Source organism: Alligator sinensis, unplaced genomic scaffold (assembly GCF_000455745.1).
Source record: "Alligator sinensis unplaced genomic scaffold, ASM45574v1 scaffold1081_1, whole genome shotgun sequence".
NCBI lineage: Eukaryota > Metazoa > Chordata > Crocodylia > Alligatoridae > Alligator > Alligator sinensis.
The window spans coordinates 229,675-250,112 of record NW_005842921.1 but is presented as its reverse complement, the minus strand read 5'-3'; the positions used below and the strand labels follow the sequence as shown (position 1 = coordinate 250,112).

Here is a 20,438-nt window from a genome sequence, read left to right as displayed (position 1 = left end):
TGGATGGAGCCTTCTAGGCAGACGGGACCCAGAGCAGCTGCTTTCTGCTTCCTATTTCCTCCTTTTTACCTTTCCTGTCTCTGGCCCTGCAGCTTGACCTTGTGTCCCTGTCCCATTCCTTTTCCTCATTCTGCCTGCGGGTGTCTATGCTGTCTTCTACTTTTATGTCCCAAGCCTGCTCTCCTTCCATCCCAGCAGCCTGTTCCTCGGTCACCTTTTTCTCCACAGTCTGAGAGTCATTCAGACTGGTTCAAGACTCCAGTGTTGTAGGGGTGGGGACTGCCAATCAGCTGATTGTTGGTCCCAGCCCCTGCATCACATTGCACCACACCAAAATGTTGAGCTCATATTATCTCCATGGAGCAATCCCACAATAGCCAAGCACGTTACTAAATACAATATAGTAATATTGTAAAATATTCCACTTCCTGCAAGAAGTCCTAAATTTTGCTACAATATGATCGCACTTAGCATGGATTTGATTACATGATTGCACTTAGCATCCCTACCAGTTCCCATCCCCAGGCTGGCTCAGGATCCCTTTCCTCTTCTTCCACACTCCCCAGAGAAGCCCCAAGTTCTCCCCTGATTTCCTCCAGTACTCAGCTCCTACTGGCTCCTGGCTCTACTCCAACTTCCATCCCCCACAGTGATTATTTCTCATAGGCAAGTGTCACATGAGGGAATGCTTAAAATGTGGCAGGTCTGTCACCAGGTTTTATATTTCCATTTGGTATTTGGCTTGATTGCTCTCTTCCCTTTTGCCTGTAGTGGGGCATCCCTTGCCTTGTTCTTGTTCAGGGGCTCACATGCCTTCTGGGCTTTACTTAGGGAAAGTCTTTATACTGTGTCTAAGGATCATACGGCTTTGACTTCGGGGTGCCTTTGGCTAGTTTTAGCCTGTTTTGGAAATTACACAGGCTAGTGACAATTGGTGAATTCTTCACAGGAAGGCACAAAAATCCCCATAATTTTTTGAAACAGCCCATTGTTAGAAAAAACTTCTTCCTGGTTGCCTTTTGCCCTGAAGCACAAGAGTTATTGCAATGGCCTGCAACATCGCCGCACTACCAAGTGTCCTGGTGCCCTTCACTATGGCAGTGGATGGCTTTGAAATATCTGTATGCTGTGCTATAGGATGTATTTAGCCTGTCTGATTTGTTTTTTTTTCCCCCTGAAAGGCTGTTTCCTTTCCCTCCATCTGCCCTTCCACCCAGCCTCACCGATTCATATGCTCCTAACCTCATGCTATCCTGGGTTTAATTTTTGTTTAAGATCTTAGTTTCTTTAATGACAGCAGGAGCTGAAGGTTGTTCTCTGTGGGGGCTGTGGTGTGTGGCTGTGCTTGAGGTAATGAGACTTGATGAAAACCTCTTGTTACTGTGGCAAGATTCCTTCTTCCCCTGTTTAAAAAAAAAAAAATAGGCGGGGGGAAGAGTGGCAGGCTGTGCTGGTTATGTTAATATATTTTTAATGGCCTGCATGTGGCTACCAGAACACTTGTTTGTCCATCCCAAGAGAGAGGTGGAGCAGAGCACTCTTCTGACATGCACTGTTGGCTGAGCCCAGTCAGGAATTGAAATGGGGAGAGCGGAAAGGTCAGGTGCGAATTTCCCAGAAATTCCTGTGATTGAAAAGGAAATCTGCCATTTTGCACATGCCAGAAATGGGGGGAGGGGCAAAGGATTTGGGAGAGCATCTCCCAATTCCCAAATCTCGCTTGCTCTCTTTCTGGAAGGTTCCACTGCCTGCGATCAACAAGGGAGCTACGCTTTCATGCTGGGGGATTTTTACCGGTGACTGGGGAGGGGAGAGATCCCTTTAAAATAATTGCTGCATTTCTGAGGAGAAACAAAAGGGTTTACACTGCAATTGAAAGCTTGGAAAGGGAGGGAGCTGACAGATTTAAAGCAAGCGTGCTGAAAAGCCAGGTGCCGGTGGTTTGGTAGCTGAGCATACTGGTGCGCTGGCTTTTTGTCTCCTAGGCTAAAATGCTTTTAAAGCTGCGAGTAGAATGAGCCCAGCGGTCTGAGCCTACTCCCCAGGGCACCTTTTCCCTGCTCTTCTGATACTGACACAGTCAGCCACACGCATAACGCTGACTGGGTTGAGGCCAAGGGCTGGAACAGCAGAGGGTCTTGCGGGGTCAGGCAGGACAGAGGTGCGATGGCAGAGCTGTGTGCGGGGGGTGCAGTGTTGAGAAAGGGAGAGACAGGTTGTGCTGGAGGTCGGAACGGAGGTATCTTAGCCGAGCGACGCGGAGAAAGTTGCACAATGCGAATGAGATCTGCTTGTGAAGAATTAATGCTGCATAACCTGTGTCAGAGAGAGAGAGCAAACAGCAATGAGCCCTGTCTCTCTCACGCTCTGATTAAATAGAGCTGCCAAGAGAGGTCAGCCCTCGTTGACTCGCTGACAGGTTGGCTGGAAGGCGCTATGATATGGTATGGGAAGGGATATTGATCACAGCTTAAAACAAAACAACCCCCCAGCCCCTTCTAGCCGCTGGATAATTGGGGGAGTGTTGGCTGGTATTGAAAAGGAAGCTGCCCTCCTCTTCGTATCAAATCCCAACAAGGGTGGGCTTGCCCTGGAGTGGACAAGGAAAAAAATCAGGATAGTCTAAATTCCTTCCCTCCTGCTGCTGACAGCCACTTGCTTCCCTGCAAGCAGCTATAGTTCAGGTCTGCATGTGCCCCTGATGCTCTGTGCCGGGGATTTAATGTGCCTCCCACCAGACTGATCGAGGGAATCTCTGCTCACTTCAGTTCAAGCCTGTTTTGGGTGCTCCCTGCTGCCTCAAGTTCCATCTTTAAGGCATATTCTCTTCTGTAGTGGTGTATCACCTGCTACTGAGGCAAGCACACTTTCAACAGGGAAAGGGTATTGGTGAATAGCAGTGGAGAAGGAAGGAGAAGAGCTTGTGTTGGCTTTCTTCATCCTATGATCCCATCCCTAGCACTGGGCAAAACCTACTACAGCAACAGCAAAATGATGCGTTTTTTGGAAGGCCAAGGGGCTTTTATTTGATTTGAGCAGCAGCTACAGATGCTGGACTCGTAGTCCTGTACATGTGCCACACAGTCTGTTCCCTGCCTTTGTGCTACATCACTGACATAGGCCCAGATTGTTTCTTCCCAATTATTTTAAGAAATAAGGGAGGGATACTGGGACTGAGAGGGAGAGAAGAACTCTGAAGAATTTCTCACTGTGTGTACCCCACATTTTTTCTACATTAAGGGAGAGGAGTGGGTTTGGAGTAGGCTCGTGTCCTTTGGACTTGCCCTGACACTCTTCTCCCCACACATAGACCCCAGTGTATGCAGAAAGCCCTCCAAAGAGTTTAGGTAGACAGTGCTGTAGATGCATCCAAGTCTCTCTGTCTTGATGAGGTCACAGGCCATGCATGGAGGACAAGCAAAGTTTACCCACCCCCAGGAGCAAAGCTACTAGCCACAGTATGCTGTGAAACAGAGAGTTAGTTGGGCACAGGGGAGCCTGCTCCTAAGTCTGATCAACTTGGTAACCTCAGTTTATAGGGGGCAACTGACTTGTTCTTTCTTAGCTAGTTATGTGAATGTGCCTATTCTCAGCCTGGTTCATGGAGCGTGTTTGGGATATGATGTTGTTTGCCGGTAAAGAACAGCCTTCAGGAGGGCAGAGGTTTGAGAGATTCCTTCTCCTCCCTTCCCCAAGGAGATTCAGCTTTCAAGTAGTATCAAGTGTTCATCTACGCAGGGACACAGAAAAATGTATTCAAGTTAATCACCGTAAAACTGTGAATATAGAACATGTTAACCCTCTGACTTGTTTAGTATTAAAGGTGACTTAATTAGCTTATTTCACCTTGAAATTAAATAAATTGAGTTAAGGCCACACAGAGGTTTTAATGTGCTTTAAGTCAGGGATGTCCATTTGTTGACTCACAGGCTTCTACCCAGCCACCACTCTCCCATTGCTGCTGCTTCCCCATCTTCCTCTGGCTTTCATTTCCTGCCCCTACCCCAGAGGGTGGGGTGGGGTGGTGCAGCAGAGCACAGCCCACAGTGCTGGGGGAGCCTATGGCTTGGGATGCCCACATATTGCAGTTCAGTGGTGGAACCCGTGGCAGGGGTGCTGAGGGTGCAGCGTTGGAGGGCCTGTGGGTTCTGCTGGTATATCATGCATGTCATGCAGCCCCTGCTAGTGAGACCCTTTGATGTGAAGTTGGACAGCCCTGGTTTAATCTACTTTAAAAATAATTCAGATTTACCTTTTTTGAGGGCCCCATGCTGACAAGCTCTAAGTTTCAGGGGGATTCCCTTGCTTTTTTTAACTCATTTTTCCCACTAGGCTTAAGGGAGTCTCCAGAAGGTACTGTGATTCATTTGAAAGCATGAGTGAACATGAGTTGGCACAGGATCAGAACCACAGACCCAGCAAGCTTCTAGCCTTGCAAACTCTGGACTGCAAAGCCCTCCCAAATGCTAGTGACCAAGGATAAAACCATCAGCGGATAGGACTCATATCAGACTCTTTTTACTCAGGTATTTTGCATCTGGCTTTATGATTATAACACTGTTGGATGATTCTAGACCGGGATTCTCAATCCCTGGGCCGCAGGTCGGCTGCCAGTCCACAGAACGGTCAGCTGCCGGACTGGAAATGGCTGCAGACTGGCAAACCACAGTCCCCCCTGAGCCAGGCGGAGAGGCCGCAGCTACTTCTGCAGGATCCACGGCAGCACAGGGTTTGGCCTACCCACCTGCCCAGAGGGTGAGGGTATCCTTACCTGTCTTCCAGCTGGAAATTCCGGCCACTGTTGGCTGTGACTGCTGGGCCACGGTTTGCCGGGCCACAGCATAAAAACTTTGGGAACGCTTGTTCTAGACTATCTCCTAGTGGCCAATGCCACCTTATTCTTCTTTTATGTAATATTTATGTCATATCATAATCTTTTGATCTGCAGAGGTGCATTCTTCTCTCTCTCTCTAACTTGAGCTTGAATCATCTTTATTTCTTTATGATGGACAAGGATGGCTTGAAAGGATCTTTTTTTGGGGGGGGGTTTACCTTGAACATATCAGTGATGTGCCCTGTAGTCTTCACCAGAGGACTACCGGTGGGGCGTAATGTGTGGTTTCTGTGAGCTTTAACATCATAATTAAAAGTATGAAGTTGTTTGAATTTGAAGGTTGCCTTTAAATTCAAATAATTAATTTGTCATTGACTCTGTCTAGATGATGATAAAAACAAATAAAATAACAGGAGTTCAAAACTCTGAATTAAATCCTTTCCCCTTTTAATATCACAGGTATCAGATACTTGGCTTTTGTGACATCACCATTTATTTTATTCCTCCAGTTATCTTCTAGCTTAGACAAAACCTTAATTTCCAATGATTAGGGGTGGGGTGGGAGGGATGACAAACATAAGAAATATTTTTAAGGACTTTTTGTACAATACATAATAAGGAGGCAAAAAGTGGGCACAAACCTGTCCCCTTAATTTTTTGCTGATCACCTGTAAAAGTCTTACGCAGTGGGGGTCCCAGCATAACAGGCCCCTTTGAATCTATTTCCTTATCAAAATGTTTCCATACTCCGCTTGGTGTAAGCCTGCCGATAACACAGATTCATCCCTGTGCATGCTGGCGTTTTGCTTTCTGATTGTTTACTAGAACAGAGCTGCTGAGGCTAGTTTAATGTTTCAAGGAAGTATTGGGGCTTGCTTTCTGAAGCCTATAGAAATCTGGCTGACTGCAAACATGTGAAGGTAGGTTCATTGCTGGGGTCTTCTGACCTTGATGGTATACCTGCTGTTCAAAGAGAGGGAAATGTAGGTGAGTGGAGAAAAGGCAGCAGGTAGGTGTCCCCTTTGAGGTCTAGCAGGGGTGTCCCACTGAATTGAGGATGAGATTTGTTTGTTAACGTAATAACCCTTCATCCAGGCTTCTCCCTGTGCCTCCTCAGTCCCTCCCATTAGCCCTTCCCCCTCTTTCCATCTCTTAAGTGCCATCGAGGGGTGTGGGGAATTGCAGCCGGTAAATTGCATCCAACAACTCGTGGTGGTGGTGGCTGCTGCTGCTAAATCAGCCAGCTGAGCACCTGCTGTCTCCGAGCTAACGGAACTGAATAGCGAGCTATTAATTTTTAAAGTGACATTGTCAAGATAAAAAGCATATTTTAAACCAGTCCTTCCTTGGGTTCCAGAGTAACATGTTAGATTATTAAAACCAAATGAAATTTCAGAAATCTGATTTGCTTCCATCTGCAGCCAGAGGGGAGGGCCTCAAGCATCAGGTATGAATTACCTAGAGTCCCTGCAACTGCATCTTTGAATCCCAGCAGGCTCCGCTTAACCCTTTGTGTTGAGGTCAGTATGTTGATTTTGATGCAGCTTCATACATGGGGCATCTTTCCAGTGTGACCTTATTACAAACTGAGGTCCTTTATGGACCATTAAAGTCCCATGGAAAGCAAAGCGCCCCACACCCCTCTTCTCCTTTCCCAAATGGAGAGGGGCATGTCCTGGTTGTCCACCTGTAACAACCACTGCACTGCAGTGGTTGGTGAAGCAGTCCTTCTTTACAAGTCTTATGCTATTTGCCGCAGATCATACTAGCTTAAGGATTAAGGCTGCTGTCCAGAGAGTGGTCACCAAGCTCTCTACTGTCTGCAGGCATAAAGAAATTGGGTATAAATGGTTACTTGTATTGTAGTTAGTCAGCTTCCTATTGTTAATGGAAAAACTTAAGTTGTTGCATTCCTTCTTGCCTTGGTCTATCTTCTGTTATATCAGGGATTTCAAACTTGTCTGGCCCTGTGGGCCAGATAAGTGTTGCGGGACTAGTCCATGGTCCAGATGAATGGCACGGGGCCAGTCCTGCAGGCTGGATCAGGTCCATGGCCCTCTGTCCCATGCCAGTGGCACCTGATTTGGCTGATCTAAGACCTGGTAGGAAGAGGCCTGGCATCCTGGGCACCTGGTTACTACTGCAGGAAGAAGCCATGGTGCCAGGCTTCTTCCCATGGTGCTGCTGGGGCTCCAGCACCGTTGCTTTCGCCCAGGTACATGGCAGCCGAGCCAGTGAGACCTGCAACCCTAGTAGTTTCTTTCTATGTCTGCAGCCAAACACCCAGGTGCGACCAATGATGCTGGAGCCCAAGCAGTATTTCAGAAAGGAACTTGACAGCCTGGGTACTTGGCTGCCACTGTGGGAACAAGTTACAGTGCTGCTTTGATTCCAAAGCTGTGGGTTTTGCTGGTGTTGGAGGTCCTCCATCAGAAACAGAGTTGGGGCAAAAATTCATAGGCTGGATAACCTGGCTCCGTGGTCCAGATCTGGCCCGCAGGCCATATGTTTGACACCCCTGTGTTAGATCATTCAGTCCATTTTATTTTATTTAATTTCTTGTCATGTTGTCTCTAGGGCATTGTCATCAGTACCTGTTTTCTTTTTTCTTTTCTTCTGTTTGCTAACTTGTCCTGTCTCTTCAGACTTAGCCACGTTTACACACATCTCCATGCAGTGGCAGAACAAGGAATGGGTGAGAGGGAGGAAAAATGGCTGCCATTGTTTCAGCTGGCCTGACCTCTGCTGCCATAGGCACAGATCCTGGCTGTTATGCCTCTGTCTCCATGTCTGTGCACATGGCGTTTAACAGGTTTACCAGGTACATAGTGGCTAACAGACTAAACTGATTACCCGCTAACCAGGGCCAATGCTCAAGTAAGAACCTAGCTCCTTACCTCTCCTCCCATGGCTTCAGGGCAAGAGGGTGTGGGTTCCAGGGATTCTAACTAGAGCGTTTTCCCTAGAGCTTGGCCAGGGGGACCATTTTTCAAATTCCCTTCTGGTGTTTGATGTCATGGAAAGCTGTAGGACCTTTAGTCCTTGTGCCCGTCTGAGAAAAGATTGTTGTGCTTCGTTCCATCTCAGAGCATCCTGCTTGGCCTGTAGATAGATAGCATCAAGCCAACTTCTATATTCAGTCTTCAGGTTCTTGTCTTCTCATGTCCAGTGGTTAGAGAGGAAAGATGGGCCAATGGTTAGTGCACTAGCTCTAGTGCAGGAATCCTGAATTCAGTTTCCTACTTGTTATAGATTAGTGGGGTAATCCCAGGCAAATTGCTTAGACTACAGTGCCATCTATGAAATGGTGATATTTTGACCCACAGATTTTTTTTTGAAGTTAAACATGTTAAAGTTTGTCAGGTATTTACATGTTATAGTCATCGGGGGCCCTAAATCAGATAGCTCAGGTACTGCCTCTACTCTGCTGCAGCAAAATCACAGGATTGGAAGGGACCTCAAGGATCGTATGGTCCAACCCCTTACATGACTGTGGGAACGCTATTCCTAAACCATCCCTATTCAGTGTTTATCCAACCTCCTCTTGAAAACCTCCAGTGAACTCGACCAATTGTTTTCAGTGTCACTGTGGCACACAGGGTTTGAATGAGCAGCTGTGAAAACTAAGTGGACAGTTCTCGCTCTGCTGCAGCTTGGGAAAGCTCTCAGCGGCAGAGGAGGCACAGTCTCTGTCAAGCTGCCAAGTGGTGCTACATCTGTGTATGGTTCTGTGATTTGGGGTCACAAAATAAAGATTCTCTTAGAAACTTAACTTAAAAAACAACAACTGAGGTCCAATATAAGTTGATATCACTGGTGCAAGAACTCTTGTTCGAAGCAAGCGAATTATTTAGGCCCTACCTGCTCACTCTCTCTTGCTCATTTGTAAAGCACTTTGGGGTCTCTCAGGATGAAAAGTGCTCTAGAAATGTAAGGTACTATAATTAGGTGTGATGGTTTGTTTCTATTTTGGTCTTTAGTCAGCTTAGCAAGCAAAGCTTGCCTGGTCTGGTCAGTTTCCTGGCCAGCTTTATATCTCATTCTGATATATTACCGTGATGCTTTTTGCATTGTGGTTTACAGTATGGCACTCAAAAGCCCTTAAAATGACTGAGAAATGGAATAGAAGCATACAGCTATTGAGCTTTGTAAAATCTTTTTTTCTTCCAGAGCAAAATAATGGACCCAAACTACTTGACAGTGCCCCTTTTTAAATCCACCACTTGGTTTCTAAAGGGGCAGGGGCGAAGAGGTAATGTATAGGTCTTACAGGAATAAAGCCAGTGTTTTGTGCTCCCCTGCGGCTCTGCAGCAATAGCTCACTGCCTGACCCTATTAGCAGAGCTGTTCTGTCATGGCTGGTGATTCAGGTGTGCAGACAGGGAAGGGAACTAAAATAATACGAAGTTAGGGGATGTGCTGGGTATACAGTTGTGACTGCCAAGTGAGAAAGAACAAAATGATGGTGGGGATGGGAGGGATTTCTCTCTGGTCAAAATATTGGAGCCTTCTTCACTATCCTGTGATTCTGCAGCCTTGGGGATTACAGGTCTCAAGAATCTTAATGTAAGCAAGTTCATATAGCACTGCACCAAAAAGGGTTGATGACTAAATAAGGGACATTCTTCCTTTTCATTCACTAGTGGAACCCTGTATCAGCATGGCACCAGGGGCTACTGTATGGTTGTGGTACCTCTTTATGGATGAGGTGTAAAACCAAGGCTTTGATCATTTGATTGTTAAAGACCCTACTGCACTTTTCACAAGATTAGGGGCCAGTAAGCCTATATTCTGGCCTGATTCCAGTTAATTACTTTCTGCCTGTCTAAAATCCCCCCTGCAGTTTATATTGGAGAAGTTATTATTCAGTTCTCTTCTTAATGACTTGTGTGTAACATTTCTGGCACAGAATTGATGCTTTATTTCAAACCAGAGATGGGGAAGTGATTCCTGTATTTTTGGTGTGTAGAATGAAAGAGGTGCTAGGGAAATATTAAAAAAAACCCAGTGTAATGTAAAAACCAAAAGCCTCAGTTTGCTTCCTTTTAAATTCAGCTCCTGTTTCAGAGCAGGTCTCCACTACATCTTCCAAATCATGAGAGAGAGAGAGAGAGTGTGTGTGTGTCTTTCTCTCTCTCCCTCTGTCTTGGAACAAGAAGAATGTGTCAAGCCCTCTGGCTGGAAGCCAGGACTCTCTGTGGAACTATAAATCGACCCGTCAGGGAGGGGGAAAGAGATTAACGTTGGCCGTCTTCATTAGTGAGTCCCCTGAGGAAACTGGGTCTGCCATGAGCCGTGAATGAGACCAGCTGAGAGAGAAGGGGAGTTTGTGGTTTTTATCACTCCCTCCAGAGACCCCTGAGGAGCAGAGGAGAAGGGTCTGATAGGGATGGGAGGATGTAAAACGAGGGAAGCTGGAGCTTTCCAGCACAGCACTCTCCGCCTTCTGATTGGAGCCAGATGGAGTTGGTTGCTGTTCCTCTACACCAATCGGTGACCCAGGAGTCCATGTGTGTGGTTTGAGTATTTGGCATGCTAATTGGGAGCAGAGAGGAGCTGGCCCAGTGGCAGTGCAGTGCCCTGCCATGCTAAACAAGTGCTAGTAATTGCATTCAGGGCACCTTCATTATATAGGATTTTAACAAAACCAGAAAGGAGCATTTATCACGAGCAGTGTAATTCTTCCTGGACAATTGTGGGGCTTTTTTTCTTTTTTCTTTTTTAATTTTTCATTTTTTTTTTTTTTGCTTTCTTTTTTTTTAAAGGTCCAGATATTTTTCTACATTTTATTCCCCCTTCTGCAATGGTTTTAAAAATCACCCCTTCAGCTTGCATCTCCCTTACTCCCCTTATTGTATGGGTTTGTACATGAGGTTGCAGGGGTGTATGTGATCACATCCCCAGAAACCAGTCATTTTTAGCTTGCTCAGGAGGGTGGATTGGTAACATTTTAGGTTCCCTGTTTAAGTCCCAGGGAGAGAGAATTTGTGATGGCGCTTCTACCAGTAAAATCTGGTTTGAGCTGGTAGTTCCGTCTCTCTCTCTTTTCTCCTTGTTGCAGTGAGTGACGCAGACTAGATGGCTCTAGATAGCGATGTTTTTATTCACAGAACAGGTATGACACATACAGTGGAAATGCAGACTACATACACACAAACCACTCCTACCCATGCACCTGTACCCTAACCTGAGGGGACCAGAGAAGGGGAAGTTCATTGTCTGTGGCCCATGTGGTCCTTGTTACCTCTGTAATGTGACAACAAGGGAGCCAATTAGTGTCAATTGTGATGGTAGGTCTTAGTGATGGGGACACAGACCTCACCAAGTGGACTGAGACATGGTATGTCTTCCCTTCCCTTTAACCGCTCCCTTCCACCTCCCTGGGGCAGGGGATTACACTGAAGAATGAGTGAGCTGCTTGTGTTATTGTACTGTGGTGGGGAGGGGGGTACAGACAACAGACAGACAGACTGCTGTGGATGCAAAAGAGCTCAGTAAGCAGTTGCAGGGGCATTTGGTACAGGTCCTTTGTTTTGTGGGAGCTATTATCCTATTTTTCTTACCCCATTGTTTTTTCTCCCCCTCCTCTTTCTCATTTCTCTCATTGTATTCTGTTGATGCGATTGTATCCCAAGTCTTTTGCAAACTATGTGGATATGGAAACTTTTTCATTGGGCAGTGATGTGGAGACAGCTCTGGCGTGGAATTCTTCAGCTTTGCTATAACTTTTAGCAAGCATTTAAAGAACCATTTTGGTCTGTGGTTTTCTGCACTTGATAAATATTAAGTCTCACAGTGTTCCTTGGTGGTGGGTAAATATTATGACTTGTTTTGCTGGAGAGTACGAGGAGGTAGAGAGAAGTGAAGGCTTACTTTGTTAAGCACTGAGCGTAGTTTTAAAGTCCCTGACTCAAGGAGCTTACAGTGTGAATTAGACAACATTTTGAGATGGAATGTGGGTGTGAAAGCAAGAAGGACAATGGAGAGAGGCAAATGAGCAGCTGCTGTTTGAGAGCATTACTTACAAGTAAAGCATTAACTGGTGCAAAAGGTGATTTGCCCTTCTCCATCACCTAGTGGCTTCTTGTTTGCTAGTTCCCTGCTGTAACCATTACTCTTTCCCAGTGAATGGAGCATAACAACATTACACAGTTGGTTAGGAAAAGAAGAAATAAGCAGTATCCAATTGAAACTGCTTGATATTTGTCCTCAGACTAACATTTGATCCTAGCACTTTTGCAAAATGTGTCAGGGCATCAGTATTGAACAACTGAATGGGTCACCAGCCTTACCTTTCACAGGGATGTTTACACCTGCGAGACATTGTGTCCCCTTGGGCCATAGGCTTGGCACTAAGATGGATGAGTATCAGCTGGCCCCATTGCTGCTTTGTTACTTTTGGAAGTCCCAAGTTCACATAGTAACCAGCCCTGACCCTCCTTAGCTTGATGGCTGACCAGAACACAGCCTGGGAATCGTGTTTGCACGAAGATCTGTTTGCGGCCAGTGAGCAGTTTTCCCTCCCAAGAAAGTTGTGTCTTGATCCAGGTATCTGGAGGTTGGGAGGAAATGCAGTATGCTCTAGGGTAGAAAAAAGGGCAGTGGTCAGTCACTTAAAGACAGCTGCTGGGGACTACTCCAGTGAAACTCAGAGTTTGCTTGTGTGACTGGCATCACTTTGGAATCACCAATTCTGTTTGTCTATCTGTGGGTGCTCACAGAAGAGAAAAGGTTATTTCTTGCTCAAGTTATGCTTTACTAGTCATTCTCCCTCATTGCTTCTTCAGAGGGTGAATTGCATGGTTGGACACTGAGGATGGGTGTTGAGGAGCTGGAAAGGTAAGGAAAGGTTTTGGAAGTCTTTCATCCCTACATCTTTCCCTTTTTCATGAGTGAGGGAAGTTTTTGCATGTATGTATGTGGTGTTTTTCCCCCTTCAGCACAGATTTTTAGGCTCTCAATAACAAATGAGCCTTCTATGCCTCATTTGCATATTGTTATTTTCAAGCCTCTGCATCTTCTTTCTTCCCTTTTTCCTCCTTCCCTCTTCCCTTCCTCCCCCTTTCTGTTCTGCTAAAGATTGCTTCTAATTCTCAAATGCCTTCCCCACCCTCCCTGTATTTTTCTTTCATCCTTTGTTCCTGATTGTTGGTGCCTGGGAGCAGAAAAGCAAAAAGGATACCATCTCTCTGTGAAATACCAGAGAGAGAAATACAGGCAGGCAAAGTTGTCAGCCTGGTAGTGCGAGATTGAATCCATCTCAGACACGCACCAACCATGCTTGTTAGAGTGCTGTTGGAACACTTGGGATTCACCCTCCTCCATTATGTTTTCAGTGCCACATGGTATGGCTGCAGCCCTGCCAGCCCCAGTGGGACTCCCTTGAAGAATAGTGTTCTTAGTGTCTCCTGCCCTGGGGGCATGAAATCAGGATCAGCAATCAAGCCTAAGCCTCTTGCATGCTAGCACTGAACACTACTAGACTACTAGGCACAGCTTTGTCCCCAGTCTTGGTCCTAGTGTGTCTCCCGCCCAAGTGTAGGGGTAATTGAATGTGTGCATACGTTGGCTGATACATTCCATTTTTCTTTCCATGTATTCTCCCCCCACTCCCCCAGCATCAACAGTTTTGCCATAATCCCTTCAAATCAACAGGGCAGTCCATCACAAAGACTGTTCTGACACTGAAATCTAACAGTGTGCTTAAAAATCCCAACCAAGAACCAAAATCCTGCTCCCCTTTCCCTTTAGTGTAGTAGTTCTCAACCTTTTTAGACACAGACCATCCCTTATTGGGCTTGGGGCACCCTTCAAAAATGCCAACTCTTAGCTTTCACTCTCTCTTTTTTTGATTGTGGAAAAATAACAGAACAATTCTGTTGCAAAGAACTCGGAGAGACCACAAGAAATCAAAATGCTTTTGATGCTCTGGATTCCTATTTGAAATCTCTGAGTATCTTGTGAATCATGTGTAGGTATTTGCACACCTAACAGTGCTAATGTTGCATAGCACCCTTAAAAGGATCTTGCGGCACCTTGTTTGAAAGTCATTACTCTAGTGACATCAATACTGCTTGTTAGCCTGTACCTTTTCTCTTTTTGGGAAGTGTGTAGTAGTAGTATAAGCCATTAGCTGACTCCTTTTCTGCATCCTATCCTGCGTTTAAAATGTTTGTTTTGGAAGCTGGTCCAGCTTATTTTATTTAATGCCTCCCTTCTTTTCCTTTGGCTGTTTGTGAGTGATGATTTTCATCTCTCCCAGGGGGAGAGTAGAGGTCACAAAGGCAGCTTTATCCCCTGCACCCTTTTGCTGTTTGTTCCATTTCTCTCTACTTGGTGTCTGTTGCAGGCACTTGTTTCCTGTAAAGGGCAGTTCTGGCCAGTGGAACGTGCTCATTGACTGGAGGCTGCGCATGAGTCATTTGGGTGAACACGGTGGCTTTTACGTAGCAGAGAGGCTTCTGGGACAGGTTATCAAGGATGCAGCATTAGCTTTTCAGTCCACTCTTGCTTCTGTCCAGTACCCACACCTAACTCCACTATTTTGTTTCATTTCATATTTCTGCCTGGTCTGACTGATCTATAAGCAGCCTAGGGAAGGGGCCTCAGTGACCCTGATATTTACATCGGTGAGCCATAGTATGGACAGAGGCAACAAACAATCCCGTATATGATTTCTTATGTCTCAAAATTGGATCTGCCCCTTATGACACAATTATTTTGGTCCCATGGAATAAAGATGAACTATGGGTAAATTAATGAGTTATTCACTCTGTGAATCGCTACACCAATTAGCAATTACTCCAAGGTCTGAATCTGACTGGGAAACAAAAGATACTTTGTTCCTATCCTACTGTCTGCCACTACCTTTCATCCATGTGGAGTGCTCTTAGTTCTTCTCTCCAACTACAGTTTCTAGTAGACACTGGGGGAGTGCTCAAGGATCCCTGATGAATAGTGTGAGATGGAGATGCAAAGTGCCTGTGAACACCGTGCTCCCTAAGATCCTTTCTAACCCGCCTAAACTGTGAGTTCACATTTTAGTTCACATGATGGTAGAGCTGCCTGTGGAATTCCATGGCCCAGTGCATAAGATATCCATTGGGGGAGTGGAGCCATTGTTCAGCACTGCCTGCTGGGACCAGATATCAGGGTGATGAGCAGGGTATGGAAACTAAGCTCTTCCAAAGAATGGGGTTGCTTGAGCAGGTCTCTCTGCCCCTGCTGTAGTCCCACGGGCAAGACCAGAACACCTAGTCACCAGTAGATTGAAAGCAGCTAGCTAGCGCAAAAGAATTGTCATGGACATCTGATTTTCATTCATTGTCAGAAAGGGATCATTAGCGAGCAGAGTCTGTGTCTGTACCACATCTAAACTTGAAGCAGGCTGGCTGAGGTTGAGGAAACCTAGGGACTTCACATGCTTCCAGATTGTCTTGCTGCACCTTTTTTGATGACTTTACCTGAAAAAGGAAAATTACAGAAATGCCTCAGAGGGAGAGGCAGGGGTATAGGTTGTAGCTGTGTTGGTCTAAGGACATAGGCAGACATCTGGTTTCTTTACTATTCATTCCATCCAGGAGGAGCACAGACCAACTGCAGATGCTTCCTCAGCCTGATGAAGGGTATTTATACCCAAAAGCTTGTGAAGAAGATTTTTTTCCAACTATTTGAGTTGATCTAATAAAAGATCTCAGCAGTATTCCTGGCCAGAGCAGGGGGGTTGGACTCCATGACATTTTGAGGTCCCTTCCAGCCCTTAATTTCTATGATTTCTATATCAGATTTACCCAAAGAACCTTGTCTGTCACAGGGAGAGAGACTCTCTGGGCTCTCTAACTGGATGCAAAGAACCTGAATTGTCCCAGGTGTTCACCATGATGGCAACTTTGGATGTTGTAATGGAGGGGTTTCCTGCACTGCATAAAATGGCTGAAGAACATAAAAATTGCCAGACCAATCTGTGTACTGACCCATATAGTCCAGCATCCTGACTCTGACAGGGACAGATATCAGATGCTTCAGCAAAGGTGCAAGAACACAACATAGTGGACAGTTCAAAATAACTAGCCGGTAAGTGAAGCTGTTTCTACTTAGTCAGAGCTTATGGTCTGAAACATGAGAATTTATATCCTTTGTAACTGTTTTCCTATCTCATGTCACTATGAATGTTCTCATTATCCCTCTAAATGTTTAAGCATACTAAGCTTCTGGCCTGTTCTTTTAAACTGTGCAGGTTGTTTATACTATCACTCTGCGTGCATCTGCCTCCCATGGCTGCTAGGACTCTTACTCTGGGAGCTCTCATCTCAGGTGGTCCAAGCAGTGTCTGTCTTAATAAACTTCACTTGTGTTCAATATCTCAAGTAACCAGAGAGCCCCAGGCCTCCCGATAGAATCACAGGCATTAGTGCTGAGGATGGGAGAATCCCACAGCTTGCCTTTGTTCCTCCATTCAGGCAGTGCAGATTTCTGTTATAGTATCATGAACCACTTTCTGTTTGGCCTTAGCATAGATCAGTGGTTCTCAACCTTTTTAGATTTGAGGCACCCCTCAGAAAATGCCAGCTCTTAGTTTTCACTCTTTTTTTTTTTGACTGCAGAAAAGCAATAGAGCAATTAATCTGTTGCAAAGAACTCAGAAAGATAATAACAGATCAGAATGTTTTGTACACTATAGATTCCTATTTGAACTCTCTAGGTTTATCTTTTGAATCGTGTGCACACCTAATAGTGCTAAAATTGTGTGGCTCCCTACAACACCCCTGAATGGATCTCCAGGCACCCCAGGGTGCCATGGCACCTTGATTGAGAGTCACAGGCATAGATATTGCACCTCCTCTCCCTCCCCAGCTCCACGTCCTTCCTCTTGTATAGCATAGGTCTTCTTTTTGTTTTGTGACAACTTCCCATCTGGTGCAAAAACCTTTTTTGTAGCTCCTGCCCCTGGGAAAGACCTTTTGTACCTCTCTCTTTTCTGAATTCTCCCTTGTATTTCAAATCTCACCTGAAAAGAGGTTCTCCTCCCTTTGCTACTCCTTTTAACTCCTCTGTCTTTCTGCTGTTGTAGAGGCATATTTAGAGCTTGTTAGTAGTTAGCTGACTAAATGTTTTTTGTTGGAAAATGCTGATATGCCTAAATTGAAAAGTTCTATGGAAATTTAACTTTCTAGTGGTTTGGGTGCTTGCGTGGGATGTGGGAAACCTGGGTTTAAGCCCTTGTTCCAAATGAGGTAAGTACCCAAGCTACCAGGCTATTGGTAATAGTGTCTGTCTCCGTCTTGCTCATGGCTTTTTGTAAAAATTTCAACCTTGCGGTTTCATTACATCAGAATAAACAAATTTCAAAACTTTTCTAATTTTGGGAATCAGTTTGGGATACAGTTTCTTTTTTATGAAAATAAATAAATAAATTGCCTTTTCTGCTGCAGGTTAGATCTGAAGTACCTTGGCAGAGATGGGGAAAGTGGTAGGGTGAGGGAACAAGACTGAAACAGCAAGCAGTGCTATTAATTAAAATTTGTGTCTTGGAAAAAATACTGTGCACTGTATAAGTGCTAAATATTATTTATTAAGCTGCTGATCAGTATTAAGTTGCATTTGCAGAGCTGTTGCCACAACAGCAACTGCTGTCAGAGAAGACTGTAAAACAGAACTGAGATACCCCAACTATTGGGGCACTAGTTGAGGATTTGGATTGTAGTCGCTGCTTGGTCATGCATATCCCACATGGCAGTGGCTAAGTAATTTAGCTTCTCTCTGTCTTGGTTCTCCTCTATGTGAAATGTGTATAATACCATTTCCTTGGCTTCTCAGGTTGTTGTGGGGGTAAATGCATTAAAGACAATAAGCCTTTAGATCCTATAACATTGCACTGGCAAAACTGTAAAGAGATGGGGGGAAGGGGGTGGTGGGTGACACTGGGAAGGTGAGGGCTATTGCAGGCCAGGAGTGAAAGACACTGGCTTGGCTGTGTGGGGTAGTTGGCAAAGTACCTCTCAACATGCTGCCTATCTAAACTCTATTGACCTCGCTTTGCTTGGCCTTCTACTCAACTCTGTGGCATTTCTCTGTTTGTCTGTAACACGATCTCTTTGGAACGCTGCCTCCCTTCAATTCCAGATTGCAGGGAATGGCATCAGCAGGCAAAACCTTACTGATTTAGCTGCAGGTTGGAACACTGGAGAAGACTGATGTCCAGGAATAATGGGGTTCCCAGACTGCATGGTGTGGCATGAGAGGAGACTGTGCTATCCCCTACTGCTGCCTGCACATATCAGAGACAGCAGATTAGCTCATAGTGTGTAGAGATTGTCTGGACTCTTACACAGTATTGACAATTCTTGTGACTTTTTTTCCTTCTGTAGCTAAGATTTTTGGAGGGGGTGGACTTTGCCTCTTGGTGATGCCAGAAGCTTTAGATGCTCTACATAGACATTTCCCATTGGAAAAACTTGTTTATCCCACTGCTTCCCTTTTTGTACAGGGGAATCATGGTCACACAGGAAGAAGGTGGAATTCTTTTCCTTCTTTCCTTGTGGGAGCCAACACTGCTCTCATGTGAAGGGATGAGGGAACAGAAAGAGCCTAGCAGTTGAGGGCAGATTTGTTGTCCCCAGTTTATCACAGGAGGTAGCTCTTCTGTCTTCCCAATCGCTAGACTGGGAATTCAAAGGAGGAACCCCTGGGCACACTGCAGTCTCCTCCAAGTCTGGGAAAAGGAGTGAAGACCCCTGGGGTTACAGGAGGACCTGGAGTGACATGGGTAACTGATGTGGGAATGGAAGGGAGATGGGTTGATGAGGCAGTTGAGAGGCAGGATTAATAGCTGGGCATGGAATAGGCAGATATGCAGGAAAGGGGTCCCACAGAAGGGGTAAAATCATCTTAGTACATTTGGGAGACTTATGCTAATTGTCACACTTTGCACACTGGGGATTGGCAGAGGGAACTAAAAATCGAGAGAGAGAGAGACAGAGAGCAAAGCATGCATTATAAAGTCACTGCATAGTAAAAGATCCACTAAATCTGTTAGTGGTTTCCTTCTCTTTCTCCTTCTTCTCCCTATCCCAAGAGGCGATTTTTGTCAGGCTTAAGCAGATGTTTCTCTTAGAATCAGGACCAGGCTAAAATCTGGGAAAAGCATAATAGCGCAAGATGCTGTCAGTTAGGACTGATGTGTCCAAAACAGCCCAAAAGTTTTAACTCTTTCATAAGTCATAGTAGAAGTGATATCTTTTATTTTTTTAACATCTAGTTGATCTAATAAAAGATAATCTCTGCCACGAATTCTGATTCATTTTGCCTCTACACCAATATGGCTACAACCTGGATACCGTAACTCTTTCATAGAATATGCCTCAGCCCCGGAATTGCTATTTTTAGGGGATAAAAACTCCTTTGGGATATGGAGATTTTTCTTCTAACAGAAAAGGAGCATAAATACAATCTGGAGAGAGAAGGATAATGCCACACATAACGAATAAGTGCAAGTTAGCAGTAAAACACTGCAAGGAGCATGGTTATGTTAGATCCTCATGCCTCAGGTGCTTTGTGATGTTGAGGTCGGAATAGCTTCATCCATCCAAAGAGGAGTGAAGTGGGGAGCTGTTACAGGAACTGTGCTTCCTGAAGGCTCTTACTGATGTTGTGAAGCTGCTAAATTATTGGATTTTTATTGGGCTAAAGAGCGAGATGCAATTCAGTGCTGCAATATTATAAGAAAATTTACAGTAATGCAAGTCTTATTTCCTAGGAGTTATTAAAAGAGGTCCAGAAGTTTCCACAGTAACCAGAACTTGGACAAGTTGCAGATATATAATGTTTTTTGCATGCTGTTGTACTCTTATGCCTGAATTGTATATGGGCACTCTAGTCATATTCTGGAAAAGTGGTTCTCAACCTTTAGACTTGAGGTACCCCTCCATAACCTTTTGGATTTTAGGGGCACTTCATTTAAAGACTAATGTATTTCTTACACACTACCTGTTACCTTTAAAAGGATTTTGCAGCGTGATAGGATCCCCTTGAGAACGTGTCAGCGGGTGGTGTGTGGTGTTCAAAGCCAGCAGGAGCTGCTTGGCAGGGCAGATTGGGGAGCTTGGGGTGGGTCATTAGACCCCTGAAGGAAGCAGCTGTCCCTGCAGGAGGTGGAAGGGGATGACGGGGACTGCTGATGCAGAGGCTGGTGCCAGGTGAAGGTCTTAGGGCTGTACTCTGGTGTTTCTGCTGTCTGCTCTCTCCCTGCTCCTCTCTGTACCTGAGGGGTTTGAGTGCAGCTCCTGCTGCTGCACCTGCTCCTCCAGGGACTTGAATACTGGTGCCCTACCCTATCATTCCTATAGCCCCTCACACTACCTCTGGGAGCATAGGAAGAGTGGGGAAACAAGCTGAGCTGAAAAAATGTGGCTGTGCATCAGCCTGCCCATGGCAGACTGTGCTGCTCAGTGCATGGAGGTAGCTGGTGCAGGGGATGTTGGTGGGTGGGGGCCTTGGTTTTTAGCAAACATCATTCACTTACTCTTTTCCTGCTCCTGGAGCTGGTGGCAGTGGCTGTGGGGAGTGTTGTTGGGATGCAATACTGGGCAGTGTGAAACTGGTCTTT

At 45.4% G+C, this 20,438-nt stretch overlaps 1 protein-coding gene across 6 annotated transcripts in view; it reads left to right on the top strand.

Moving 5' to 3' along the window:
• TCF20 (transcription factor 20) overlaps positions 1 to 20,438 on the top strand; it is a 209,778-nt gene that overhangs the window by 29,118 nt on the left and 160,222 nt on the right. The window contains exon 2 of one of the 6 annotated variants that reach the window (XM_025192416.1): positions 12,622 to 12,673. The exons of 4 other annotated variants lie outside the window; for them this stretch is intronic. The gene's annotated coding sequence lies outside the window, so the exon portion shown is untranslated. Of the gene's footprint in view, positions 1 to 12,621; positions 12,674 to 15,885; positions 15,908 to 20,438 lie in introns of those variants that run through there. One more of the 6 variants, XM_025192418.1, reaches the window with a different exon arrangement.